The sequence below is a fragment of the Athene cunicularia genome, assembly GCF_003259725.1.
Source record: "Athene cunicularia isolate RWA chromosome Z unlocalized genomic scaffold, athCun1 chrZ_part1, whole genome shotgun sequence".
NCBI classification, from domain to species: domain Eukaryota; kingdom Metazoa; phylum Chordata; class Aves; order Strigiformes; family Strigidae; genus Athene; species Athene cunicularia.
This window is the reverse complement of record NW_020799142.1, coordinates 9,030,333-9,056,672: the sequence shown is the minus strand read 5'-3', so window position 1 is coordinate 9,056,672 and position 26,340 is coordinate 9,030,333.

Sequence of the window (26,340 nt, the reverse complement as noted above, 5' to 3'; positions counted from 1 at the left end):
CAGGATGGGCATCTGTAGGAGATGGCTCTGGATTTATGGTTTCTATTTGCAGATATTCAACTAACTACAGTGTGGAAAAGTCACACATGCTGCGGCCACCATCATGTATCTCAGACACCCGTGCAGTGCCACCATGTGGACAATACAATGCAGGCAAGGGCTTCCAAAAAGCACCCACTGTCGTGGCCTTAGATTATTCCCTGAAGTCTTTCTCCCAGTGTATTCTGAACATAGATTCAGTATATTCCAATAGACATCAGGGTAAGCATCTTTACCAATGCGATAAATCGTCAAGAGTTTTTGTCAGCAAAGATAAAAAGAACACTAAGTAATCCACCCAAATTTTATGCCCGACCTGTTAATGTTAATTGCTAATTTTCTTCAATACGTACATATTACTACAAAAGAAAAACATGCTAGGACAGTCCTTACTCTTCAGGAGTCCACATGCACTGGGCACTTCACATCATCTTTGGTTCGCTCATTTCAATTCAAGCTTCTCATACTCTCAGTTAAGCTTAATCTTGATGTTCTTAGTAGACTTCCTCCATTTTTCTGTCTGAGTTGAGGTCGTGGTAATAATACATAAATGTTTCAACCTAATAAGAATAGAAAGCTCTTTCTTCAGTTTGCTAGTCAACTTCATTTCTAAGATTTTTCTCTCCATTTTGGTTTCAGATTTTCTTTTAGTGGGCATTTCTTCTAGTCAATGCAGAAAAACATAAGGATCTTAACAGAAAAAACATAATTCTTGCTTGACTGGTGTATCTGCTTCTTATCCAAGTGATGATGTTGAACAAATGAAAAATTCCTAATACATATGCACAGATCAGAATATTACATTGAAAATCCAATACTTCTTCCTATGGGTATAACTTTGGAAATATGGATTTGAGAGGAAAAGCTCACTTAGAAATCATTCCTGTTGCATGTTCTTAGTATTTGCTTGTAGGTATCACATTGATATGAGGTGAAATGTCATTCTATGGACAGTATCATATCTATTTAAGAATGCAGTTATCCTGTTACGTATGCTGTTTATTGAAGGCTAAAGAGTAAAATCACACTGAAATAGATTATTTTCTTTATAGAAGATTTATATGTTTATATATATAATCAAAATGCAACAGAATTCCCCTCTTCCCTTCACTCATAAAATTTAAGACAGACTTTTTTGTTCCTTTATGAGACTTCACCAACAGTATATGGTAGTTCAAACATCTTTTTAGAAGTAAACTATTTTCTGCAGTATTTAGTTGGATTTTCCACTGTTTTGACACAAATTAAATCAGTGACAGCTTCCAAACAAATTTCTGTGACATACAGATGTTTAAAATGTAATAATAGGCATAAAATCTATAGAGAAAGATAAGTAATCAAAGTACAAGCATCCTGCATGACAATAAATTTTGTACTGTAGTCTATTCAGTTTTCAGTCACAAAGATAAGCATTATTACAAATGGTGTCAATGAGATAAACAATGACTTGTTAATTTAGCATTTTATTTACTAATAGGTCTGGAACTCACGAATACGTCACTTTAATACTAGTATCCAAAGAACACATTATCTTTATATGAAATATTGTATTCAGTGATATCTTTGACTCTTACTAGTAGGACATATTTATCTGCTTTCCACTGAGGAGGCATTACTTTTTTTTTTTTTTTTACATTGAATAAAATTTCTCCATTGCCTATAATAGTAATTTTCAAGTCAAGAACGATTTTGCAATCCTTATTTAAGAAAACTAAAATTTCAGATTGATTTTTTTTTTTTTTTTTTTAAGTTACCATTATCTCTATAGGCATTTCACATGATAAATTCATATACGATGACTTTGGTGCAGCCTTCATTCCACTGTTGATTATAACATTCAAAAAACTGCTGATAAAAATCTGAAGTTTTGATAGAAGAAATTCCTCTAAAAAGTTGGAAAAATATCTTAGCTGATTCTAGTTCCTAGACATTAAATGCACCTTTTATCCTGTTAGCACATGGTCTACCAGCTCCACCCCAAGCAGAATAGATCCCAAAGTGCACAGTTTGAGTTTGATAAACAAAAAGTATATTTTAAATAAATATTTGTGACACAGTTCATGCTATGTGTTGTTTTAAAAATTTGGTCTATATACTGGAAATTTATCCATTTAACTGCCCAGATCTTCATGTCCTTCTGTGCAACAAGAGGAGATAAATATTAGTTTCCTAGACTGGAAAATAAATTGAACATCTCGCTTAAGGATAAGTGCAATACTTTTTCTCTCTCTACCTTTTAATTTCCGTTGTTCTTCTTCTTCCATCTTATTCGTTTATATTCCTCTAACTTCTCATCTGCAAGCTCTTGTTAGCTTTTACTTCCTTTCTTTCCTTTCTAAACATGACCTGTTAAACCTCACCTAGAAAGTCTCCCTCACACTTTCTAAAGCACTCTGCTTTAAAACTGAGCAAAGGAAAAAAGTAATTTTGCTAGACTCACACTGAATCTGAATCTCCTTCACTCAGCAAAGAAACCCACTGTTTACAAGCTGTGGGTGAATACCACATGGGCAGGTGAAAATGGGAATTTGAGGGGTGTGATGAAGGTTTTTATCTATAATGCATTCATCCTGCAGAGCCCTTGTATAACAGCTATAACTAGCCCTTATAGTATTAGAAAATTGCTAATAGTTTTCTAAGTGAAGAGAAGAAAAAGAAACAGATGGAAGAAAGAAGGCGGTTACAGTCTATCACATCTTGAGTCTTAGTATGTTCATTTTTTAAAAAGTGAAAAATATCTTTCTTTTTTTCACAGGCAACAAAGCTCATTTTTAATAGCAATCGTGTGCTATTGATAGCATCAAAATGATCTCCTTCCAAGTGCTTGATCTAGCCATCATACAAAAAGTCGCTGTTGAGTGTTGTTGGGAACATTCCCTATTTCCATGTATAATTCAGAACATCCAGAAATAACTGGTTAAGTACCTTGTTAAGAGCATTAAGAAGAGAACTGTGTTAGTGACAGAGTCTGCAGGAAATGATTTAACCTGTGATTTTCTGTGTTATAATGATTAAGGCAATATCACAGACTATAGTACAAGTAAATTAACAATTTTCAATATTGTATCATCATCATGGAGGAAACTGTAATTGAAATTATCTATCAAATTCTTCTAAAAATTGCACTTAGAACTATGGAAAAATTGATGCTGGACTTATCTAAAATTTTTAAAAACACATTCAGTTCTTACATGGAACACTAAAGTGCAATTATGTTATTACATTACCTAAAACAAGTAGATAATTTAGAAGCTATTAAATTATTCTTGGTCTGCTATACCTGAGGGAGAAGCTGCCTACATAACTTTAAAAACTTTTTATCCTTTCAACTTCAGCCTCATTGTAGCCATCAACTGCTCATACATGACAGGAATTCAAAATATCTAACATCCTGCTAATGCATTACTGCATAAAATAGAAACGTGCACAATTAATTTACTGAGAAGATAGATAACCTGAGACTATCTTATATCAGGTCAGCTTTCATCAACTGAAAACATCTGAGATAAGGTCAATTGCGCTGTGCTCATGCCATACTACTTGTGATTCATCCACAAGCATAACATATAGTCCTAAAAGAGGCCTAAATGCCATTGCAAGATTGTATCCTTTTTCACACTATGTCAATTATTTTTGATGATTGTACTTAACAATAAAGTTCAGCACCAAACAGGAATAAAAAAGCTCTCTCAGGTATAAATATCTGGAAACACAGTGTAAACGACCACTGATTCTAATTCCACTGATTCTAATAGCTATATGGTACCCAGACCCCATGGCTGGAGTCTGGAATTTGATCTTTTATTCTGAAGTCCAGCTCCTGGAGGTGGGTGGTCGGCCGCAGGTATGGCCCCCCCCACGCCCCCCCACCCCCCCCACCCCCCATGGAAATACACTTGAGATCACCAGACCCAGCAGCTCCGTTGTTCTGAGAGCAGATCCAAGCTAGGGAGAAATCATTGTTATGTGTGGTCACCCTCATCGCTGAAGTCCTGGAGAAGCTAAAGATCACTGCAGGAGGCCAGAAGAAATCTTCCTTCTGCTTCTTATAGCTGCAGAGAGGGTATCTTTGCCAAAGAATGCAAAAGAAATAAAAAGTCGAAAAATAGTGTCTAAATCTCATATAACAAATTTGGCTTCTGGAGACAAGGTTTTTAAATCTACAGGCATTTTAGAGAAATTTCATTTCATTAAGGGAGGGAGAAAATAAAAGTAGTGTAATGCTTAATTTAAAGATCAGATCTTGTACTGCCAACAAAGCTATCTGGAGACAGCTATCATGACAAAGTAGTGGTTTGTGTCTAGAGCACTTGTAGTCAGTCAAGACAGCACATGACAAAGTGGGATGCAAACCAGATTTCTCCTTTTCTTCCTTTAAAAGCTAGTGGAATACCAGGAGAAACTTAATAGGATTAAAAAAACCCCATAAATTAGGGGGGTTTAATTTTTACTTCTACACTAAGATGTTAATTTGTAATTTTCTATACTAGTTTATGTCTAACAGAATGTCTTCTCAAAAATGGACAGTTCTTCAATTAACCACTGTTATGGAAACCTTATTAACCATGGGATGTCCCAACTTGAAATATCAATGAAGACATCTCCCAATTCAAAAAAATCATAGGCAGATCAATGATTTATTCTTATAACACTTCTCAGAGGTTTGATTTTTCTGAAGTGTCAATATTTCTCCAGGAGATGAGGAAAACAGTCAAAATCATGGATATTTGTCCCAAAAAGTTCAAACTTTGTTAAAACTCTTGTTTTCATTCATATGTTTGTTTTATTTTATATTTATCTTATTATAATATTTATATTTAATAAATTATATATTGATTATATACATATAAAATAATTTTTATGTAGATAATTTTTTTAAAAGGTAATCACAGGCTATGTGCCTAATAGACCATGTACTAAGAATTGGAAACTGTAATAGAGATAGTTTATTTTTTCCTTGATTCAAATATAAATCTGTGCATAGTGCCCTGGCCACTAAACTGTGATCAAGTTCTCCTCACAGCTAGCATGAATATTTAAGTAGCCCAAAAAAGTAAAGCAGCTTCAGCAAGAACAAATCAAAATGCTCAAACTCAGCATACACACATTTGGCTTTCAAGGCTTTTACTTCAGAAATAGAGGCTCAAATTCCATTAGGAAGAGGACATTAGAGCTGGGTTTTCCATAATCTGGGTAACTGATCTTACCCTAAGGTCTTGAGACACAGGGTTATATCAAGTCTTTCATTTTCTCAGTTGAAACCTGAACTCTGTGACTCTGCATGCACATTTAGAGGTATATGTATATACATTATAAATCTCAACTATATTTTTCCTGAGAACCTCTCTTCCAAAAAGCATGGCTCTAGAGGTAAGAAAAGTTATAGGGATGTACGATAACAAGCAGAGGGAAGCTATAGCAATAAAAACTGAGAGAAAAAATTCTCAAAAAGTGTGAAGATAAGGAGAGTGAAGACAAAAAACAATTAGGAAATAAATCTTGACTATGGTCAGTGCAAGAGAAAATTAAAACATACCCTACATAGCATCAAGATTAAAATATTAAAGGGCTGCAAGTAGTAGTTAATTTATTTATTCTTATGGTCTCTTCTGGATCTGTTACTTTTGTCAAAATTTAAATATCTATGAAATAACATACATTCACATCTACTTAGATACATAGAATAACCTATCCGTAAAAGTGTCACATTGTTGGTTTGGAGTTTTTCTTTATATAATTTGATATGTTCTTGCATTCTCAGCAAGCCTGAAGTTACTGTGCCATTCATCCATCCATTGCTCGGTAACTTTGAACCTGTCATGTAACAGAAATTCATCACCCATAGAAAGATGTCACAAGGTGTCAGACCACAGATTTGTCTTTCTTATCCTTTTCCTGCAAATGAGATTCTACTGTCAAGATGATAGAGATTTCAAGGTGGAGGCGTCTAGCAAATGTCAGAACCTCAACTGCAGTGAGTTAGCACCGGCATTCACATCTGAATTGAGCTCTGGCAAAGGTAAAACTTCTTGAAATCAAACTAAGAACCAACTTTTCAAACATATTTAATAATCTTCTGGACTTACATAAATGGCAGCGGGTTGATTTGCTACATCTGTCCACACAGAGTTCTGCAGTACAGCTGAGAGAATATTTCTGATACTTCCATGATACATACAGGCAGTGAAATAAAGGTGGGAATTGTGATCTAAGAAAGCCTCAGTTCCAATTCTGTCTGGAGAGACTGTTAAAAAATGTGGGGTTTTACTCATACTTCTGTGTAGTACAGGACATAAGAGGAAAACATGGGACCTGATAACTCCATGAAATATGTATTCTTGCTACTTATAAATTAAATATTGGGAAAAATAACAAAAAATCAGAAACTGTGAGAAATGGAGAATTAAATGAGAGCAGGAGGAGCTTCTCAAAGATGGCTAGTTGTTAAAGATGGCCCAAGAATAATAAGAAATGTTCCCTGCCTAATGTAAATGTCACCATTTCTTTGAAGCAAATATAAATGTGAGAGGTGCACTGTATCTGTAGATATAGAAGAAAGCTTGTATGGGAAAAATGGAGACAGAAACAAGAATGAAAAAAGGAAAATTAAAAGTGAAATTCTTGCCTTCATTAGCTTGGTTAAGAAAACAAATTTGTTTTTTTGCTTGTACTGTAGATTGAGTTAGCCTAGAATTCTTAAGATTTACATCTTTTGAAGTCAATTTTCACCTAAACCCATAGTGGAGTAAAAGGATCATCTTATACTAACTTTCATCCAGCAAGATTATTGCAAATAACTGCAGGGTGCTTTGCTGGTTTTACTTTAAATAAGCAGCAATATGCTTATTGTATGAGTTTATGATGACACAGGTCTAGAGAAGGAGAAGAGCAGAATTCTGCCAAAATATTTATTTTCTAAGTAGCCTAAGCAATTGTGTTCTGAATTGCAAGCTTAAGCGGCATGGTAGTGACTCTACCATGAGGGACAAAGGAACTAACCAGCATTTAGTTATTAGGAACAAGTAACATGCTGCTGTAGTTTTATATCTTTATGAGTCTTATCAATCATATTTATGAAGACACTAGAAAGTTATAAATGGCTACTACAGTGCAGAGTGGTTCATCTCAGACAGTCAGTATGACAACTTTATTTCAATGGATAAGAGTTGCAATAAATTAAGGAATTGCAGTATATGTAACTTATTGTGAAACAAACAGTGGGTAATGCAAGGTCATCTCATACTTGTCAGTAGCTACAGCAGCTGTATTTAGAAAAATGCACAGGCAGAGCTATTTTATAAAGTATTTTGGATCCATATTCCTAACCTATCTTTTGTGCAACAGATTTTTAATGGAATGTATATCTACTAATAAAGTCTGACTTGAAAGAAAGTAACACTTTCATGATCTGCCACTTGATAATTTCTGACAATGTTTTCTGTTGCTTTATTATAAACAGCAATTCAGATCAGCTTCATGATTAACCCTCCTAACTTCTCAGCATGTTAATGCCAGTCATACTCCTTCTAGAAAATAATGACAACCTGTTACTTCCTCTCATATCTTCGTTTTTCACATTCTAAGTAGTTATTTTGTCTTGGACAAAGTTTCAGAGAAGATGAAACTGTGGCATCATATTCCACTTTCAGTGTTAGTATATATAGTGCCTCTAAAGAATATGACCTGATACATTAGTGACTCAGGCTATATCCCAATGGGAACACTGTTTGGCTTCTGTACCAGAATTGAGCAATGATGACTACTTATTTAAATGATGGGTATATTAGAAATTCCAATAAAAGTAGTATTATTTTGGTAGTGAACTATGGGAAACATGAGACAGAACCCTTATATAGCATATTACTGGTTTTCTCTGACTTCACAGTTGGTGTGTAATTTCAGGGACAGTGGGTTTTCATCTTGAAAATTGACAAATGAAGCACATGAATTAATTCTAAAATGTACAGCTTCCTTGTAGATACTGCAGACGTAAATGATTTGTGTGGGGGATAAAGAAATAAGCACTGTCTGTTCCTCTTTTTTGAGGACAAGTGACCTCAAATTATGTGCCTTTTAGCATGGCACTTGATTTTACAACTTGGTGGTAAATCACATACAGATTAGTTCACTTCCCTTGAAACATTATTTATTTGGTTGGTTTAAATCTGCATTATCATCGGGCAAATTGTTTGACTTTTCAGATTATGCACTTCCCTTGCTTTTGCATTATGTGTGACTCAGTCATTTCTTAACTTCTTCCCCTGCGTTTTCTCCCGGAAAAATCTCCTTTACTTTCATGAAGTCACTTACCCTCTCTTGGATAATGACCTGATATTAAAGACCTACTTTTTTTTTTTTTTTTTTTTTTTTTTTTTTTTTTTTTACACAACCTGGGATGAAAACCACTTTCAGTCCACTCTTTCTATTTACACTGAGGTCTTGCCTCATACAAGTTACTTCAGGTACTTTCTTAAAGCCCCTATGTGAGAAGCCTCTTTACCCAGGATGTTGTACACAGTCTGTTGGACAGAACTCATGCAGGGTGTGATTTTGTTCACCTCAGATCCTAACAACTTTGTGATGTGGCCTTCTCCTCCTCCCCATTCCTCTTTGTATGTATAAGGATAACATTCCATTATCAAAGTGTCAGACCCTTTTCCATTGTCAGTCAAAAAGTCTAATATCTAATCCTACAGATACTGCATCTTTTGAAGAGAAATAGACAAAGCCTAACTCAGCACATATTCCTCTGGGTTTTCTTCCTTAGAGTCAGATTAATAAAACCCCTTGTCAACACACAAAAACTGCATCCCCAGGTAGAGAAACTCAAATCCACTTATACATGATTATGTCGATTTAGCTTGAGGCTGTTGTTCATTGAGATAGCTAAACTGTTGTGAAGCAATTTGATTTGAGGGTTCCCACTGTTTAAACTGAAACCAAAATGAAATTACTAATCTGGCACAAGTCTTGTACGCTACAAAATTCATTTGGAGAGCCTTTCTTTTTTATACTTTACAAGTGACTTCTATGTTGTAACCTCATCATAAATAATTAAGGAAGAAGAGTATTAAAACCTACAGCTGTACTCAGATATATCAATATGCATTAGCAAGGAAAGTTCTCTACACTGCATTCAGCACTTAAAACTTGTCCTTTTTATTGTAAAGGTTATCATAGGCTGTGCACATTATTTTAATTCAGTATTTTCAGGGTCTGTAGATTGATGTGATTAGAAATAAAATTGCCCTGAACTTTTGACCGAATCAGGGACAAGAGATCATCTGAAAAGGAAGCTATCATCAACAGCAAATAAAATATAGCACAGCACTCTGTACAGAGGCTTGTGATCTAATGCTTGGGAAGCTGAAACATGCATTTCCTGTCCTTGCTTAGTAAAAAAAAAATAAAAAATGTAGTGAGTGTTTCAGGGTCACCACATTTTTGGGTCTGCCAGTGTGCTACCATAGAAAGCAAGCTAAACAAGGGTGTTCCTTCTTTTAATTTATAGCAGTATTAGAAATCCTAATGTTTTTATGTGTGAACTAGTCCCAGACATGGCCAGACTATAACAAGAATACTGTTTTGAAGCTGTAGTGGTTGGTTTCAATATTCCTTATGCAATGAGAGAAATTTTCTCTGGTTTACAGCTTTGCAGTAGCTAACTGCACAGTCATTTGAATGACGTTTCCTCTTCTTTTTTTTTTTTTTTCCTGTAGATTGTTCTCTCCTTCCTGTGGGTCTTCATTTGTCATGTTTTCTTTGTTTTCCAACTGGTTCTAATATAGAGCTGCTCTACACTATGCTAGCATAGATGACTTATCTCCACTGTCCCTGCCATGCCAATACAAAACTCTTCATGGACTCTTTAAAACTAGGAGTAGCCTGTGCCTTTTCTTTACTATTTGCCTTTTGATGAGTGAAAGTTATCAGAAAGGAAGTATTTTTTCTGTATTTTAAATGGTGGTTTACAAGTCTCTGATCATACTTTCCACTTTCTTTTTTTAATATATCTTTACAATACAACACTGATTGGAAACTTCTAGCTACACTTTTGAGATACGAAGTCCAAACCGAAGCAGCCTGCCCGTCTCCCATGGGCAGCGTTTATTAACTATGCCACCTCAGTATTAACTTTTCTGTGTTTTTCTGAGAATGCTAAATGAATTTCTGTGTGCATGCATATCAGATAATGTGGAAAGGAAGCACTGTAAATACAACTATTGAGTTTGATTTAATTTTCCTTCATCTGTTGGGGAATGAATCCTGCTATGAACCCATTGTGCCAGCTCCCAGGCCAAGATCAAGTGTTCTTGTTCAAATTGCCATCTGAGGGTTTTTACTTCTTAACTGGCACAAGCCCTTTTCACTGAGGAACTAATCAGGCCAAAATTAATCAGCAGTGAACTATTATATATTAAATAGTAAAACACACAACAACAGCAAAAATGTTTCCAGATAATTTAAATTAAAAAAAAAAAAAAGAGGGCAGGAATATTATTTTGCCCTGTTCACAAACATCCGACTTTCTGTGTTATTTTCTACCTGTGGTGCTATGCTTTGGCAAGAGTCTTGGGGCAGTGTTGACTCCCTGGTTAACTCAAAACATGTCTTTTCATGCTTGTTGCTGTGAATACAGAAACTACTAAACTACTTGAGAAGTGACAGTTCATTCTTCAGTAAACTTTTTAACTGACTTGTGAGAAGTGCAATCACTTTAGTTGAACTTGAATGAGCTGCCAGAAGTCACATGGAACAACATGCAAAAGAGGAGTATGTAAGCTGCCTGAAAAATACCACCATGCTCCTTTCTTTTTCAAAATAGTAAACTCCACTCAAACCATCATGTTTAATACTAACCAAAATCCATGTAAACTTTCTTGTTGGGGAAAAGGAAATGCAGCAGCAGCAGGAATGAAGGTAGTCATGGCCATGTGCAGAGTAAGAAACACATGTAGGCAGGGATCTATTGGTTTTCGAGTCTCAGAGAGAGAGACCCACCTGGGCCTATGGGATGGAGGTTGTAAGGGTTTTGTTGTCTATACAGCAAGAGCTGGTATTTAGAAGAAAACAAGTAAAGAAATGTGTACAACCGACTGGAAGAGTCAGGGAAGATAATAAATTCCATCTGGTTTTGGACTTGACTAAACAACAATAGCCTTGAAGAAAGAAAGTCCTTTTGCTTCCAGAACTTATAGATGTTCCAGTCAATAGCCTGACACAGTCCCTGAAGGAAAAGTTACACAGTCAAATAGCAGTTACTTGCATCTTGCCAATAAAAAAGCATGAGACAAAATAAAGGAGTATACCTGATGCCATTCAGATCTATAAAGGTGAATGGTACTCCCTAGTGCGTAAAGCAAAAGCTACTGTGTTTCCTTTTAAAAGGAGGACTAATGGGATAGCTTTAAGATTGAAACTCAAGTGCCTTATGCCAGAAAAGTTCTTAATCTGGGGGAGATAGAGAGAGCTATTCTGCATGTGGCTTTTAAAATGAAAGCCTGAAAAGAAAGATACTTCCAAGGAATTCTCTAAGAAAATAGTTTTCTAGCTTAGTCTTGGTAAAGTTTTGTATGGCATATATTAATACAATTCTTCAAACAAACTGTCTGCTGATCCAGGGTACCTTTTTTTCATTTAGAAAACTCTGAAAACAAATTAAACCAATGAGAAAACCTAATGGTTACAGTGATATAATCCTTTTATAAAACCATATATCAGTATGAGGGAGAGCTTCCTGCTCTGGGTATGGGAATTCTCATCTTACTGAACAGTGGAATGAAGACTCCACCAGCCACACCTCTTCTTCTGCCCTTTCCCTGCTTAGGAGAAGGACATAGGAGTAGTACATGAGCTAGGTGGAAGGAGACAGAAACTCAGACAAGACCTCTGTGAATATATTCAGAAAACAGGACTGCGCACTACTGAAAAAACACATCTGCCCCATCATGTAGGGCTGACCATCCTTGCCAACCCACACTGCAAGAGCCAGGAGCTGTCATTTTAATGAAACCTTGTCTTTTCCTCTTGGCTGAGGTGACTCAGAATATCCTGAACTTCTGCAGGTCCAAAATGTTACAATGCCTTCCCCTCTTGGCCTCTCTCCAGCCTGTAAAGTTGGAAGACATCTTGTATAATGAACCTCTCCTTCTGTGCAGCGTGGAAATATAGGTGTCAGATATTTGGTTTTAACCTTATTGCTGCTGTCCACAAAGTGCAGTGAGCTTTATATTATCAAGTTTCTTTGACAGAACCGTCATGTGTTGATGAAAATACTAACAGAGCCTGACAGGTCTGGATTATAATCCAGAAGAGCTACCAGGAAGAAGGCTGGAAAGTTCATTTCGTGGGTTTTGCATACTTTGTGCCTTTGCAGGTGCTCTTTAATTTGCTTTAAACTTAGAATGATTGCCTTTGAGGTGCTGCGCAAAACATCAGTAAACATTAGTATTGACTCCACAAAGAGGTCATATTGAGATCTAAGTTATTTATTGCCACATTAAGCAATCCTCCTTTCATTTTGTTGCTGGCAGGCTGTTTGATAAAGTTGAACTTTATTTTTCTTGATCATTTGAATGTGACTTTTCCTACTACTGTGTAATACTAATTTGCATTTTTCTCACTGAAGTTAAGTCCTGCATGTATGTGTGTACTTTGGTGCAAATGGGGTTCTGTAACACATTCTGGGAGCAAAACCCAATTAGCTACCTAGCTGAAATAATTCAGTTCTGTAATATTCAGCAGGCATTCAACTTCTGTTGTCATTAGTAAGTGTAACACTCGTAGATTTCTGCAGAGATCACAAAGTGCCAATGTTCCCCACAGACCCCAGAAGTTTATATGAGTGTAACATTGCCAGATGCTATTTGTGTCCTCAGTTCTATGAAACATAAAAAAATATTTTTTTCACAGAGCTGGTGGATAACAACATTCAGATGAAGGATACAGGTGACCAAAATAACTGTAGAGGAGGAAGCAAATGCTAACAAAGGAAAAAAGTGTGCTCTCATTTAATAGTAAAGCTGATAATAATCTCACTCTAATGAGGCAATCTATGAACTCAGAATAAGTGACCTAGTATTTTTTCTAAATAACAGATAAATAGAATGTGATTTAGTTTTATGAATAAAAATATCTCATAGATTTCCTGTAACCAAAGGAATTATTCGGGATAGAGACATGCCATCTTTAATTTTGAATCTTATTTTGGATCTTATTTGGAAGATTCTAATTTTGCCACTGAAGGTTGATTTCTTAACCTTTTCACTTCAGTGTTACCCCATCATCTATTCAACAAGAATTTAACTTTTTTGTTGTTGTTACACAGGAGAAAGGTATCTTATCATAACAAGTGTTAATTGTGAACAAGTGTTAAATGTGAACAAGAGGTCTCTGTACAAGAATAAATAATTGTAGTGAAGTTGTTTTTCTGGGGGAGTTCCTTGTGTTTAGTAATTACTTTGCCAGTATCAGCAAACATCTGAACACACTGTCATGTGCATACCATTCACTGGCTTTTCAGAGGGCATGTTGTAATCTGGAACACACTGAAATATCAGAATTACTCAACTATAACAAAAAATAAACCCAAAAACCACGGGATTTTTCATTAATATATAAACATTGTCCTCCTGATTATGTATTTTGAGCTGATTCTTGAAATTCTTTATAAGCATAACTTTGTTTTGGTTTTGTGTACAGCAGCTCCATATCCCTTCAGATTATACTGTGGCATTCAATAGCATTTACCACTCATCTAGCACTTACAGTCCCTGGGTTTTGTTGTGATTAATTTTTTGTATTTAAATCAGCCTGAAAGCAGAATTGGTCTTATCTGTTAATGAGGATTTTCCTGAATGATTACAATTGCTGTTGAAATAAAAATTTTTAAACCTCAATTTTGATGCTAAATAATATCTTTATTCTCTTTCCACACATCATTCAGCAATGGTAACACTCACCTCCCTCTGTTTAACAACATTTCACTGTTCTAAATCATAACTATATTAGCTGTGTGAGATCTTTGCTTCCATCTGATTATCACTATCATGGTTTGAGCTCAGAGGGCAACTGAACACTAAGCAGCTGCTCGCTCATCCTTTCTCCCCGTCCCAGGTCAGAAGGAGAAAATAAAACAAAAGTCTCAGAAATCACCATAAGTACATGAAGGGATGACGCCTGTTAGGGTCACAGGCAAAAGATAGACTCATTAGGGGAAGAAAAAAGGACAGATTTAATTCAGACACTAACAGCAACAGCATTTAACAGAGTAGGACAGTGAGAAGCATTACTACATCTTAAAAACACCTTCCCTCACCCCTCCTTTCTTCCCAGGCTCAGCTTTGCTCCCAATTTCTCTACCTCCTCCTCCGCAGTGGCACAGAAAGCAGGGAATGGGGGGTGTGATCAGTCTGGCCACTCATTCCTCCTCAGGGTGGGGGGACTCCTCACATTCTTTCCCAACTCCCTCGTGATTCCCCTCTCAGAGGAGACAGTCCTCCACAGACTCTCTGACATGAGTACCTCCTATAGGCTGCAGCACTTCCCTAGCTGCTCTGGTGTGGGTCACCCCCACCTGTTGCAATACTCTCAGTGTCAAACTACAACAGCAGAGGCTTCTCCCCACAGAGTCCTGGCCTCCTTTGGGTGTAGTCACCTGCTCCAGTGTGGGGCTCCCCACAGGTTGCAGGTCAGCATCTGCTCCACCGTGGACCTCCACTGGTGGCAGCAGGGTGGCCCTGCCATCTCACCACGGGATACAGCAGGGCTGTGCATCAGCACACTTCCACCCCGCTCCTTTCTTCCACCGACCTTGATGTTCACATATATATTGCAACTCCTCCTCCCAGCTATAAGTCCTCCTCCCAGATTCCCCTTAAATACTGTATTGCAGAGGCGCAGCTAATTGTCTCAGCCTTGGTGCAGAGGCAGGTCTGACTTGGAGCCAGGGGAGCTTTGAGAAACTTCTTACAGGGACCACTGCTGTAGCCCCCTCTCCTGCGACGTTGTTTCACACAAAACAAACACAATCACAAAATCACAAATACACTGGATAGTAATAGACTTTATTTTTTACATCTTGGTAAAGCACGCTCAGTTCCTGACTGAATGAACCCAAGTTTGATGTACTTCAGTTTGTCAATCTATTCTGAATCACTTTGTTGACATAGAAGCCTAATGTGTTATACCACCAGATTCACTGTGTTTTCAAAATTCAGGAATAGTGAGATTTCTAAAAGTATTATTCTGTATTGATAGGAAATTTCTGAAAGAATGGCACAGCACCTTCAACTGGGGAATACTATGAAAGTGAGTCAGAGTACATGGAACAACAAGCATGTGTTTAAAGAACACAAATGCTATTCAACTGTTAGGACTAGTCTTGAAGTGACTGCTGAAACTGCAAGGCAAAAATTAATGAATTTTACATATTTCTCTTCAGACATAGTCATTAGTTAAGATGACTTTTTTAGAGGTACAGTAAATTATTTTTAGAATGGTGAAAAATATGCTTTTTATAATCCCCAAATTAAAGTGGCTAATGTCATAGAAATATTTTGTTGTTCCATATGGTGACCAATAACCAGTTTTCTAAGGTCATTTTTCAGACATCTTAAGCTGTATGACTTGTTAAGTAGTTTTTGCATGTTTTTTTCGTCTAGGTATGCCTGTATGTGATTGCTAATTAAGACAAAGTCAGAAGGATAACTCTGTGCACTGAGTTGTAATGTGGAACATTTACAACACTCATAAAAGAAAAAACTTTATAGAAAGTTGAAAATGGTAGTCTATCAAGTGAAATTCAAACTCCAATTTGACATCTGTACTTTTGGTATAGTCAGTGGAATTATTTTTCCTCTGGTCTGAATTTGTCCCTAGGACATAAAATAACACCATTTTGGTGTTTGATCTCTGAATTAGGTGGAAGTTGCAATATGATGCCTTAATTGACTTATTATTACTTGGTTAAAGGATAAACAGGCTATTAAAAAGAAAAAACAACTTGTGAGGAGAATTATCACATTTTCTGGGATCCTCCACTCATGTTTAGAGTACAAAAATGAGAAGATTCACAGAGTGCGTGCTCATAGGATGCCCCAGATCTCCTGTCTTCTCCCCCTACCTGCAAGTTTCCTCTGTTGAAGGCTGGAATAATTACAGAAAGTAGGAAAAGAATGAGCAGGAAGGAACAGAGGTGGATAAATCAAAGCAAGTATTTTGGGAGGAGGTATGCACATATTTCTGTTTAAAGGAACTAACCCAAAATGTGTGGAACGAAATTGTTCAGATGATTTGTAATTATCCACAAACTCATTACCACAGGACAGCCTTGTGGATAAGTGTTTAGCGGGAGTCAAAAAATATTATTCATTTCACTAGAAATGTTACCTTGGTTAGAAAAGATATTAAAATTATACTGTGCTACATTAATAGAAATAATAACACGGAATAGTGCTCCAGGGCATGAGCTCACTACAAAGTGATGTGGGCCAGGAAGAAAGTGCCCCTTTAGGCAGGTAGGGTTTTGAAAACCTGACTCATGAAAAACTTCTTTACACTTTCTTTGAAACATTTGCTACAGGCTCATACAGAACATACTTAAGTGGGTGGTCTAGTGGCTTGTGCTACAGAAATGTCTGCTTTTACGGCTTCCAAGTGGAAACAAACTGCTTTTGCACTTTCTCTTGTTCTGTGAGAGCCTTCATAACAACATTTTTGTTGTGCCTCTGTTCTGAAGCTCCTGATGTATCGTTATTACACGTACCAAGGTGAAATAAAACCCAGCCAGTAGTTATATTGTGAAACAAAGCCCGCACAGCATGGGACATGATTTGCTCAAGATTTTATATTTGTTCATAATATTCTCAGCTCAGAAATACAGGTTTTATTTCTTTCATCATACTTGCAAAGTGCCTTTATCTTTGCTAATAAAGAATTTGACAAAGTGTCTCTAACACAAAAGTGTGATTTCAGCACTGAGATACAGTACCTGTCTACTGGAAAAATTTATACACATTGTACTGTCCCTGTTTCATATTATTACTGTCCTAAGTTTGCAGACATTTGACTGAAAAATTAAGAACTCCTTGCGTGCATTGTTCCATCATATTAATCATGCATAGGTTTTTATAGACATATGCAGAAAAATGCATTTAAGAATTATTTTGCAAGAGTTCTACTCAGCTTTATTTATGAGGAATATGTATTTTGTCATCCATTGACATCTTATGGGCCCACATATTTTTCCTGCAGGTAGAAACAGGCTTTGCTTGATATCCACAGTATGTTTTTGCAGTTGTCCCTTAATCAGATATTTTTTCTTACTGAATTGTTCTGTTTACTTCAAAGCTCAGCTTATATTTCACAACAGGCTTTTGTTTGCCAAAGCCATGAAATTGTGGCTTATTTTGAAAGTAAATTTATCTCTGATGTTACTAACGTTAATATAAGGTGTATTTCCTATTAATGCTAAAATAATTAAAATTAATACAAAGTTAATGAGATATGTTGTTAATTGTTGATAATTACTAAAGCAATGAAATGCTTACATCATCTCTTCAAATCACTTTGATAACAGAAAACTCTACATTAATAAATTTTATGCTTTAATAGTAGGAGAGAAAGGTTCTCATTGCTTCATTTACAGCTGATATTGTGGTAATCAGAAGTAACTAAACACAATAACCAATATTTGCTTATACGAAATAAGCTTTTCATCAGTAGTTGCTTTGAGATTCAAAGAATATTCAGTGACCATACTGCATCTTTAATGTTCTTTCAGAATCCTACCTGAAGGAAAGTGCATTAATATTTCTTTAAAACTTTACAGCCTGAAAATCCATTCCATTTGTTTCTTTGTTTGCTTGTACTGTCCACATCCTACTACTTTTCCCCTGGTTTTGCCAGTCCCCCATGTTACTGTCTCCAGTTTTACTTTTTGTTTTCAGCCGAGTGTGCAAAATGGTCAGATCCAAAGCTGATTGTAAACTTGCTTAGACAATGTGAACGCAATTTACATGGTTGGTTGACAAACAAACAAAAAATCCTATCCTCCCCTGGTCATTAACAGTTTCACAACTTCAGTTTATTTAATGAAGCCAAAACCTGCTTCCACTGGTCTGCTTTACTAGTTTGTTGTGCTGGGTTTGTGTGTGGTAGGGTTTTGGAGGAGGCTACAGAGGTGGCTCCTGTGAGAAGTTTCCTGAAGCTGCCCCAGCTCCAAGTCAGATTCACCACTGGACAAGGCTGAGCCAGTTAGCAATGGTGGCTGCACCTCTGTGATAATGTATTTAAGAAGTGAAACCTGAGAGGAGAAGTGGTGAGGGAGATACCATGCAAACACTGAGGTCAGTTGAAGAAAGGAGAAAGAGAGGGGGACGCACACCAGAGCAGAGACCCCCCTGCAGCCCGTGGCGAGAGGGCAGCTTGTGCCCCTGCACCCATGGAGGTCACTGGTGGAGCAGATGCCCACCTGCAGCCCGGGGAGAGGCCCACGCCAGAGCTGGTGGCTGCCCCCAAAGAAGGCTGGGACTCCAAGGAAAGCCCATGCTGGAGTCATTTGTCACTGGGAGAACTGCAACCTGCAGAAGGGACCCACACTGGAGTAGTCTGTTTGTTAAAGACTTCATGCTGAAAGAAGGGGAAGACTGCGAGGAACCCTCCTCCTGAGGAGGAAGAAGTGGCAGAGACAATGAGTGATGAACTGACCACAACCCCCATTCCCTGCCCACACTGCGCTGCTGTATGGGAGGAAGTAGAGAAATTAGGAACAAGGCTGAGCATGGGAAGAAAGGAGGGGTGGGAGGCAGGTGGTTTTTTAAGATCTGGTTGCATTTCTTACTGTCCTACTCTGTTTGATTAAGTGCTAATTAAGTGCTAATTAAGTGCTGATGGTGTTCAAATTAAATTGATGTTCTTTTTTCTTCTTCAATCAAGTCTGTCTTTTGCCTGTGACCATAAGTGGCGAGTCATCCCTCCCTGTCCTTGTCTCAAATCCCTGAACCTTTTGTTTTATCTTCTCCTCTCCACCCCTGAGGATGAAGTAGTGAGGGAGTGGCTGCATGCTTCTCAGTTGGCCTCTGGGCTCAAACCACATTTGTCCAAGACTCCTCTTGGACAAAGAAAGGTTCGCGATGCATGATGCATGTAGTACATTATGCATATGGTATGTTAATCCAGATAGGTCTCTGCTTTTCTTCCTAGATGTATCTATTTTATCTTTGTTCTTATTTATAGTAATTTAGACAGATTATTTTATACTGTATTTCATGTTCTTGTAAATAAAAAGAAATTATACTGAGAGTCTATGATGCAAATGTTCATTATATCAACATTTTCTCAAACGTAGATTTATACTCTGATGCCAAACTGGTAACTGAATTAAAATACATTTAAAAATGAAGTTGTACAGAACATAATTTTGATAAATGGTTATTTGGTTGTAAATATATGCACTTTTTTTTTCATAATTTTGGTTTTACTCTTTTATTGAGTGGAGTAAGGAAATTGTTCATTGTGTACTACACCTATGCATTTATTTATGTTATGTAAACTGACCCTCAGTCTGTAAATTATCAGCCAACCTTATCAGTATGCAACTGTACAAATGGGCTACAGTTAACATGATTAACAACTTTCGGGGTGAGTTTTATTTCAGGAAATATGTACTTCCTGTAATGTATAATTTTCTAATATAGATATTTAAACTCTATTCTTAAAAAATATTGATTAGTGGCATGAAGGGTGCAAGTGGTCTTGATCATAGAGTTTAAGCAATCTCATGAATGAAACCTGTAGTAATCCTATGACATGTATGAATAAACCACATTGTCTTGAAGGACAAGAGGGCAGATCTGTGTGTAAATGTGAGTCTAAATCTCCACCCATTTGCTGATGATTTCAGATAAGCAGGACCATTACAAGTAGCTGTTTGAGGGGAAAAAAAATAAATATGGTAGGATAAAAGCACGAATTTCAGTCTAATCTATTTCTTTATTCTCTCTACACCATCTAGCCAGTCCTATGTTTCATCTCTATTTAAAATGTAAGATTTTAATTTTTCTTTTGTTTTCCCATTTCATATGTTTTTTGAAGCAAGATAAGCTTTTAACTTAAGTGCTGGATTTTAAGTGACTTGAATCAGTAGATATTAATGATGTATAAAGGGGCCTAAAGCCAGAATGCATTAAATCTTTTTTTTTTTTTTTTTTTTTGTATCATTTGAGATCTAGTTTTCTATTGTAGATGCTTTTTTGCCCCATAGAATTCTCAGTGCTTGTTACAAAACTGTCTCTGCACTTCAGAAAGAGTCTTCTCCAACCTTTTCCACAGAAATATTTTCCTGAAAGAATATCAAACTTCACTGGATAAATGTATCCCTTGAAAGGTATATTGGTAGCCATACATATAGTCCAATATGTTTTAAAGATAAGTTATTGTAAATGGAAGGGCAATAATCCTGACAGCTAATTTTAGCCCAAAACACTACATCTGGTGTAGGTTCTGACTCAGAAAACATCTGATGTTCCCTGAAAAACATCTCTTGTCCCACTGAGCCAAAAAGGAAACTGTGGAGAACAGCCTTACGTCATCCACTTTGATGAACACCCCCTTTTCCCCAACTTGTGTATGTGTTGACTCAATAAATAGTTTAACAGAAGTAATGCTTGCTTTTCAGAAGTACTAATTCTGTCTGATCACACTGTACCTCTGCCTTGAATATAGCATTAAAGCAAAACTACACTGGACTTTCTGGCCTTGTGATCCATCAGACTGCACTAAGCCAGAATGACTTAGATTCAAGGTATTTGCATACTTCTGCTGTGGAACGCATTGAAACTGTGTGCAAAAAGCAGTCTTTGCTCTTTCTGTTAACTCTTTTCCCCTAACAGTTACTCTTAAGGACAATAAAGAACTCTTAGATTATTAAATTTTAAGTTTTTTAGAGCTGAAATTTGGTGTGTAGATGTATCTGGTTGAAGAGTAATTGCCACTAGATAGTTCACAATTATCTAGATTTTTAAAAGTCCTTACTTTTTTTTTTTTTTTTTTTTTTTAAATCAATGATAATTAATTAAAATTAGAATTTCTTCAGAGGTAAGGTCCTAATTTTTTTGCTGGATCCAAAACATGTTGGACTTAGTAGAAAGACTAACAATTTTAAGCATAATTTAGGGCTGGCAGTATTAGAGAAAACATGCAAGATTTTTTTTTTATTTTATTTTTTTGTTGTTGTTAGGATGACTTATAAAGTGTGATTCATTTTTTTGCAGTCCCACCCCATCATGTTTGTTTTCTGTAAATAAAATATTGAGCTTGATGGAAACCTTTAGCTAGAGCAGTGAGGTTTTAAGCAAATATTGCATAATACTCATGGGAAATTTATTTTCAATTATTCTTTTTAAGTATTCACAAGGGAAAACTGGGGAAAAGTCTTGATATGGCTTAAGTTTATGGCAGCAGTTCCACAGACTTTAACACGACTAAGGTTCTGTCCTAGATTCTAAGACTTATATTTAATCTCTCAAGGAAGAATTATAGAAACACACTATTTTGCCTGAAAAAAACCACCTTCAATAATGATATTTATCTCTTGGATCATCTGTATTATCTGCTCATCTTCTAAGAGATAGCTAGTCTAAGTTAGCTGCCAATCCCAAAACACTATAGAAATTTAATAATGAAGTGTAATATTAACAACAAAAATAATCACAATGACACTATAGTGGAACAAGACCCCAGTTCCCAAAAGTAACATTGCCAAGATATATCAATCTCTAACACTTTCATACTCTGATTTAGGCAGATAACAATAAAATGCAACAGTAGTATCCCAGGCACATGAAGAATAAACATTTTACAAGACTGTATTTTAGAAAGAAAAATGTTTTTTACCTAAAAAAAAATCTGACCAGCTCTGTCCTTTGTGTCTAGGACTTTCAGCTCAAAACAAGGGAAAGAAACATTTCTTGGTTTGAATCAGGGACTTGGATGTGGGTTTCTTGATTTTCAGGTAAATTCTCTGTTGCTGGTACCCCTGGAATTTCTCTTTGACCCTTTTACCCTCAATAGCTTTTTACACCCCTCCACTCCCCACCCCTAATCTTTTCAAATAACAGAGTTCTTGGTTTTCTGCCAGCCTTTACCAAGGAGATTCAGGGGTCCTTTCCTTCCCCTCTGGATTGAAGCATTTGAAAGCACACAATTCAGCACAGTTTAGGTATGAGTTATCTCTCTGATGTCTTAAAACAAAAAAAACCTGACAAAATACAATCTTTAGTGAAATATGTGTCAGGACTCCCCAGAGAAACAAAGATCCCAGTTACTGGGCTGCAGCATCTGAGCACCTTCAGTGGGTTTTCCATACCCACTCAAGTCTTCAGGCCCTAAGACTCCTTGCTTGACAAAACGTAAGGCTGTTTTGAAGATTTTCAAAACAGTGAATAAACAGGCATCCTGATGACAGGGAGGCAACATGCAGACAAATATGAAGTGTAATGTACATGTCTCCTACTTAATAGTCACAGATAACCTATGGTATATTCCAGTGCTTTCATGCCAAAAATATATCTCCTTATTACTACTTTTCTTTTTCTTTTTCTCTTTTTCTTTCTTTTTTCTTTTTTTTTCTTTTTTTTTTTTATTTTTCTTTTTTCTTTTTCTTTTTCTTTTTCTTTTTCTTTTTCTTTTTCTTTTTCTTTTTCTTTTTCTTTTTCTTTTTCTTTTTCTTTTTTTCTTTTTTCTTTTTTCTTTTTCTTATTTACTATCCTATCATGATTTATAGACTGTTTTCTTGAAAAAAAACCCCGACCAATGTGTATTGTGGCAGTTCTCAGCTTATTTAAATCAGTTTTTAGTACCTTAGAAATCCAGATATGTCAGACTTGTTATTCTATCATGTCTGGTAACTTACTTTTTGAGTAACTAAAAAGCAGTCTGAATTACGAAGTTATTATTGAAAAGGTCAGTTATGTTCGTAAAGAATACAGACTTGTGCACCAAAATATTTTCACTGAAATGCAGTGAAGGTACCTGAATTTGTCAAAGGCTTTTGTCAAACTTTTGGGTTTGAACTATTAAAAATGGATTCAGAGAAGTCAGAAAGGAGTGTGATAAGAAACACAGTATTAAAACTTCATACTACCCATAGAGTTAATAGTTTTTAATGAGATTTAGATTGTCTGAAAGGCCTTCAGTGCTGTGCATATATTGAAAGGAAGACATAGAAGCACTTTTCAGCTTTCAGTCATCACTCTGCTTCTGGAATTATGTTGATAAAGAGAAATGGTTCTTCTATTTGGCCTTGAGACTTTCACATGATCTTGGGGAAAATGGGGCAAAGGCAGTAGAGGGAATTCACTTTTGTACACTAGAAATAAAGTGGCAGTGGCATAAGCTACAGATGATCTTTCAGATGTGTATTCTGTATTAATCTAAAGAGTATTAAAATAACTGTATAGCTACATGCCTCATTACCACAGACTTTGTAACTGTTTCTTTTACTTTTCAGTTCTAGCAGGATCAGGAATCTAATAGGAGAGAAATCTTTTGATCCCTCCGCCCTCTATACTCAAGTGAGACCAGGAATGTAAAGAAGCAAGAAAAACAAAGAGAAACAAAAAGTTAATTTCATAACACTGGTTCAACTTTGGACTAGTTGCAACATATTCCTTGACTGATCCTTAAAAATTAATCACTCATCCTCTCTCTTCCTCCTTCTTAATTTCAATGGTGCATTTTAATCTTTTAGTGAATGATATAGTCCTGTTACTTGCTGTCACCATAGTTATTGTGTTTTAAAACATCTCATTATATCTGTTACTATCCCCTTTTTTTCTTGGTTTTGTGTAGCTAGTTGGTCTGATAAATATCTCAAGTACTGTTCTAGTTCACCTTCATTCTTGCTCATCCTCTTTTCCCATTTCCTTCACAAATTCACTCATGGTTATCTTCTCTGTGTAGACACTGTATTTTCATCTCCTAATTTTCTTCTCTTTCTCCCCGTTTGGGAGGCTATGCTGGTTTTGTGTTCAAAATAGTACACTGAAGCAGCAGAGAACTCTAAATGAGAAGTTAGCAGAGCTGACTAGGAGCAAGGGGACTGATGAAATGGAGGAACAAAATTCAAGGAAGTCAACTGGATTGGAAATCATGAGGGAAGAAAATAATTATGAAGGAGCAGAAGCTTGGATGGGAGAAAGGAAGAGACAGGCCTTAACTGCTGTCATCCTTCAGATTTGTTTTTCTGCCACAGTCCCCCCCATCAGAAGCTGTCACTGTCTCTCTGACATAGTGCTACTCCAGGGTCCATAGCTCATGGGACTGCTATGGGACTGGTACAGGTAGAGCCCTGTCTCAGGCTGCTGAGGAAACTGCCAAGTTGTGAGGAAAGGCTGTGAGTGAGTCTGTAGGATGGAGACACGCATGATAAGAAAGGTAAAATTACAGAACTGGGACTGCTGGGGATTGTTATTTCAGGGGCTAAGGGAAATCAACAAAATGGAGAGGTACAAAATCCTAAGGGTAAAATTAGCGTGTTGACTGATTTGGTGGGAGAGCAGCACTGAAGGCAATACATCACCTCTTGCCTACCCAGGAAAATACTCCTCTGGTTCTTACTGGAGTAGTAAGCATACTAATGATGAATCCGCCAGGTGTATTTTGTGTGCTAGCTCATAAATAACTGCTTTATACTTTTACAATGATGATATGAAATTGTTGTTTGTAAGAAAAGGAAGAAAAAGCCACTCATGTTAAATGCAGCAGCAGGACTGGAGTGACTGATGCTTCCTCTTCTATTTGGGTTTGGCAATATGCAAATAAGAACACATCCAAGAAGGAAGAACAGAATATACAAAGGACTGTGTGAAGATATGGATCCCATCCTGGTTCAACATGTTGGAGTGAGCAGGATTAGCAATGCATCCAGAATATGGTGAGAAGTAAACATCACCTGTCAGGACCTCTGAGAGAAGGAGAGGGACAGCTTGCCTGGTGGAGGGCAGGCAGTGCAGAGTCCCTGTTAACAGCCATTTGGCTCAGGAATTGACGATGGAGTAGTAGATGGAGTAAAGTGCATAGCTAAACAAAAGGTAAACAATATATTTTGAAGTTAAAGTCATGAATGTATCCCTTTGAAGGAAGTAGAAAGCAAATTTATTAAGATTGCATTTCCCTACAACTGCTTACTGTATTTTCAGGAGAAATAAAATAGAAATAGAAGGTGATCTTTAGGGACTCTCTGTATCAAGATATTTTGCTTCATGAGCTGTGTATAGGATAATTTCACAGGAAGGAAACCGTAAAATATAAATCACATGAAATAAGGTTCTTCTTCCTTTCAGAAACATCATATATTTTAGCATGCCATAAACTGGTTGATTCTTGTTCTTTGCTCAATCCCTGATAGTGTATGTGACAAAGTACTGGAAACTGTTGCTTTTTAAGAAGTGATTTAACACCAAAGAACAATCCACTGAGGAACAAGGGCTAAGACTTCTATTTGGCATGGATTCAAAGGTCATTTGTACATTTTACACTGAGCTAGATTTCTCCTTGATGCTATTGTGGCAGAAATTAGGCATAAATGTCATTCCAAGAATGGCTAAGTGGAAAAAAATAAACCTTCTACAAAGATGAAGAGTAGAACAAGAATTATTTAAGATTTTAATCTCAGAAAGAGTTTATATAGTCTCTGAATGGGGAGTAAAATTAAGAGTGATAGGATAAAATTGTGTAGTACCATAAACAATCTAGTGTTTCTAACAGCAAAATAGGCAAGTTTATTCATGAAAGACTTGATTCCACTCCCAGGAAACTGGGTCAAGTAGGTGGCCTGATTTCTTTTGAGAATAAGTCATTTAAAGGTTTAAAGATGGAAGGAAATCTATAACAGGAGAGAAAACAATAAATTTTGTAAAGTTGGCAATCCTTCCACCAAAGATATTTATTAAGAAAGGCTCCTCACTGTAACAGTAGTTTTAGCCTAAATAACCCTTAAAGACATGGTTTACTAATGAAGCAATACGTGTTGGGATTAATTCTCTCCTTCCTCAGTCCTTTTGCTGCAATGTGCTCCACTTGCTGTTCACTGCTGTGAGATCTAAGTCTGTACTGCTCTGCATTCCCGCCTGTGCTGCCTGCACAGATGCCATGGGGTGACACACGCCCTGAGCTGGTGCGTGCAGGGCTGGGCTGCCCCACACCATTACAGGTCTTAAAAATAGATTTACATTTATTTCAGCTTGCTTGTACTGGTTGACAATGATTCAATGATCCTTTCCAGAGTCCCGAGGTTCTTGT